At 57.4% G+C, this 4,334-nt stretch overlaps 1 protein-coding gene across 3 annotated transcripts in view; it reads left to right on the top strand.

Annotated features, from left to right (window-relative positions):
- Window positions 1-4,000: 4,000 nt before the first annotated feature.
- Nyap1 (neuronal tyrosine phosphorylated phosphoinositide-3-kinase adaptor 1) overlaps window positions 4,001-4,334 on the top strand; it is an 8,609-nt gene continuing 8,275 nt past the window's right edge. For all 3 annotated transcript variants that reach the window (XM_048790011.1, XM_048790012.1, XM_048790009.1), the window contains exon 1: window positions 4,001-4,254. The gene's annotated coding sequence lies outside the window, so the exon portion shown is untranslated. The remainder of the gene's footprint in view (window positions 4,255-4,334) is intronic.

Here is a 4,334-nt window from a genome sequence, read left to right as displayed (position 1 = left end):
CGGGAGGGGGGGGCAGGGGCAGGGGCAGGGGCAGGTTTTTCCTGCTGCTGTCGCTGCTGAACTCCAGAGCTGAGTTTGCAAACTGGAAAAAGAGAGAGAGTGTGTGTCAGAGAGAGAGAGAGAGAGAGAGAGAGAGAGAAGAGAAAAAGCAGTGGGCAGGCCACCTCCGGGGCTTCCTCTCTGGGGAGCAGAATGGGGGAGGAAGGGGAAACCGCCAGAGACCCAGAGACAAAGAGACAGGCAGAGATGACAGACACCAGAATAGAGGGGACAGGACCTAGAGGGCATGCAGAGCAGGAAGAGGCAGATGAGACCCAAAGTTGAGCATTTCTTGTCAGGGATTCAAACTCACCGGGACTGACTTGCCCGGAGAGCACGGGACTCCCGGACTTGGGTGAACCGGGTTGAAGCGACTCCTCGCCTGGCCAGGCCACCTGGAGACCTCTCCTGGGCCTCCAGGACCCCCACCTCGGCTCCCATATCCCTGGGACAGGCCCTGCCCGCCACCCCAAGCGCCCCGCCCAGCCCCTAGACCTACCTCTGGGGTCTCAGTCACCAAGCTGAGCCAGGGGTCTCAGCGACTAAGATGTCGGGCTGTCCTTTTTCTGGGGCCGCCTGTCCCCGGTCAATGCGGGGGACGCAGGCAGCGATCAGCGGCTGCCCGGAGTTCTCCGGAGGCCGCACCTCATCCTGCAAGGCATCTCCGTGGAAAGTTTGCTGTCCAGAAAAGAAGGAACCCGCGCCTCCTCGGAGGAGTCCAGGCGCGGCCTCTGCAGCCCCACGGGTCTCCCGACGGCTGTGGGAGGGGGCGGCTCAGCCCCCAGCTGCTCCAGGTGGCAGCGGGTCTCGGCGGTCCCGGACAAGTGGGGTCTCCCAAGGCTTTTCCCGCGTGGCCCCGCTGGATCCGTCTCTTGGTTCCTCAGCTCTTCTCGGTCTCTGTCTCTGTCTTTCTCTTTCTGGGCTGTTGACAACCCCCACACCAGGAAGTCCTGCCTCCTCGGGCCTGCTCACTGCTCCTCCTCTCCTCCTCCTCCTCCTCCTTCCCCTCTTCCTCCCCTTCCTCCTCCCTCCTCCCTCCTGAGGCTCCCCGCCAGCTGGCCCCGAGCCAGGCCTGCCACAGCCGCCGATGTTGCAGTTGCTGCCGCTGCCGCGCGGCTGGGGCCCCAAACAGGCTGCCTTAACCCCACACCTGCTGGGCCCCAGCCGGGCTTTTTCTCGGAGGGAAGGGCTGGAGAGGGCGGAGAAAAGGGGGAGGAGTCTGCGGGGAGGCAGGGGATTCCCTTACTTGTAGGCACTGGCTGCCATTGGCCTGCAGACTGGCCAAAGAAGAGTTGAAAGAAAACTACCGGGCACGTCCTGGGTGCCTGGGTGCCCCTAAGTGCCCAGTCAACCTTGTGGTGCGCTTTGGCTATCACTGTCATAACGTCTCTGGTTTTCGTGGTAACTACATGAGAAGAGTCCAATTATTCCCTCCCCATACCTTTAAAATAGATGATTAAGAAAATTTTCAAACCTGTCTAAAAGCAGAGAAAAGAATATAAAGAGCTCCCAGGTACCCAATAATGATCAACTCAGCCAATCTTGTTCATACCTACCCTCAATATCTCTTCCTGGATTTTGCTGGAGTATTTGAAATCAAATCTCAGACATGATCTTGAGATGTGGAATTTGAGACCCAGGAAGTCCAAAACGGCTGTCAGTGGTAGAGAAACATTCTGCCTCTGTGTATTCTTGTCCAGGTGCCATATACAGATACTCACAAAGACCTTAGAAGCAGTGACCACCTGCACTGTCTCCAGCCCCTAGACATTATGTATGTCTACATAGTCATCTGCAGAGGTCTACCCCAGCTGGCCACAAGCATGGACCCTCCCCACCTCTGACCTTCCTACCTCTCCCATCTCATCCCTTGTTCATTGTGAAAGAGAAGGCATGCACACTCAGAAAAGGTCTACTAGTAATAGAACAAACCAAAACTCCAACTACCAATTTCTCTCTCTTGGCTTCCCTAACCAACATTCCGAGGGGGGGCGGGATACTTTTAGCCAAAGCAGTATCTAGAGGCTGCGTCTGCTTTCACTTGCAGGATCAGAAGGAGATGAACAGATTCTAATTAATTTTTGTCACTTGGAAGGACCTGTTCTTGAGTATATTAAAACTTTCTCATATTGTCTTCTGAAGAAGAGAGATGAAGGGCTGGGGTTGTGGCTAAGTGGTAGAGCACTTGTCTAGCATGTGTGAGGCACTGGGTTTGATTCTCAGCACCGCATATAAATAAAGATCGACTGACAACTAAAAAGTATTAAAAAGAGAGAGCAGATGTGGAGCTCTAGCTGAGGAAACCAAGGCTCCTAAGTGCTCACGCATTTGACCAAGGCCTCAGGGCTAGTATTCAATGGAACCAGGAGGTATAAGGGGGCTGTCTGGACTCTCTAGTGCTCTTTTCCAGATCCCTCCTCCCTCTGCTTTAGCTTATGAAAATTTCTGATCACTCTAAAAGGTAAAATAATGCAACCCCTGCCCGCTTTATATATTTGTTCTTTATATCTTTGTTTAAATGCATCTGCGTTGCTGTATGTCTCCCTTTGGCTGTAGTAACAGGGCCCTGCCATAGCCCAGGTACTGAGGTCCAGGAAGCAGCCTCCCACACGTGTTCTGCCCCTCCAGACCTCATCCTTCTCTCCCCTGCAGAACCCTCTCCCCTCTGACAACATTCTGAACACAGACTTTACTGCTAAACCTCCAGAACCTCCTTTTTTGGTGCTGACTCCTACAAACTATTCACAAGGAATCTTTGGACCCCTTCTCTGCCTCGGACATTTGGCATCATTGTGGACTTTTCCATGTGGAGGGTCCCTGGGATACTGTCAATCTCTGCAGAAATGTTTGTTGAATGAATATAAATTAATTCCCATTAAGGTGTAAAAGTTAAAGGACTCTTGTGTTTTAATGTATTACCTCTCCTAGGAGCATTTAATAGCCTTTAATATGTAGGGCCCTCGACTTACAAAGCACTTCCAGCTCCCTTTCTTCCTCCAAACCTTGTTGAGTTAGGTATGAGATGAGGCATCTTTCAGATAGGTTATCCAATTTGCCTAACGCCACACAGCACATCTGCAAAGACTGCCATATGGAAAACGGTCCACAGATTCCGGGGATTAGTACATGTATATATTTTGGGGCGCATTTTTCAGCCAGCTAAGAGTAAAACCGAGATCACCTTGAAGCTAATTAACCCTATGGCAAAGCTGTACTCCAAAGGAATTTTGCAGCGAGGGATTTCTCAGGGAACTGCTGAGAAAGGTCACCAAAGGAGAGCTAGGTCATGCCCCTCAGAGACCCCTGCGACTGCACCCAGGCGGTGGCTACGGTGGTCCCAGTAAGAGACCAACCAACCCCATTGCACCCAGGTCCTGGCGGGCGGAGCCCGCAGAGTCAAAGGTTACGGGGAGGATGACTTGGATCGCGGGGGCGGATAGGCGGAAGACTTTGAGCCCAGACTCTGGAACAAGGTCCGGGCGCCTGGGAGGCTGCAGGGGGAGGAGGCCGACACCAAGTCAGCCAACTCTCGCTCCCTCCCAGCACCTGGGGGCGGCGGGGAAGAGGGGGCGCGGCCAAGGGAGCACGCCCCCTGCTGGGCAAAGTGGCCGAGTGTCTGGCTTCTGACTCTGGAAGCCCCTGGTCCGGAAGGCAGCCCCCTCTGCCGGCCTCACTGCCTCACTGCACCCCGGGCCCGTAGCCGCAGCCTCGGCCCCAGACAGACGCCGGGCGCGGAGCGCGGAGCGCCCGGCGCGCGGGGTTCGCGGGTGGGTGCAGGACCTGGGCTGCCGCTGGGGGGCGCCGCTGAGCGGCCGCGCGTCGCTCGGCCGGGGCCGAGGAGACCAAAGCCCAGCACCGCCCGGCCGGGCAGGGGGCGCTGGGCGGCGAGGAGAGGACGCCCCTTGGCGGGGCGGGCTGGCACAGGACCCCCTGCGTCCCACGACCTTCCTCTGAGCCGCCCCCGCAGGCTCCGCGGTCCCCGTGCCCCCCACCCTAGCCCGGCGGTGCAGCGCAGCGCGACCGCTCCCGCTCCGTCCTTGGAGGGTGTGGAAGGGTGGGTTTGGGGCCGGGGGCGGGTCTGGGGGCGGACCCGGAGGCGGGGCTGTCTCTGCGGCAGGGCCCAGCTCTGCTCCCCCCGGTCTCTCTGTCTCTCCTCCTCCCTCCTCCTGCTCCGGGCGGAGCCCGGCATGGGGGGGCCGGCGCCCGGCAGGCCAGGTACGGTGATGTAGAAATTGGGGAGGCTTGGTGCGGGGAGGCGGTGGTGGGGGGACAAGGGGCAGGGAGGATTGGCGGGG

This window comes from Marmota marmota, unplaced genomic scaffold (assembly GCF_001458135.2).
Source record: "Marmota marmota marmota unplaced genomic scaffold, marMar, whole genome shotgun sequence".
In the NCBI taxonomy this organism is placed as follows: Eukaryota; Metazoa; Chordata; class Mammalia; order Rodentia; family Sciuridae; genus Marmota; species Marmota marmota.
Note: the sequence above shows the minus strand (reverse complement) of the source record. Positions and strands in the feature narration are given on the sequence as shown.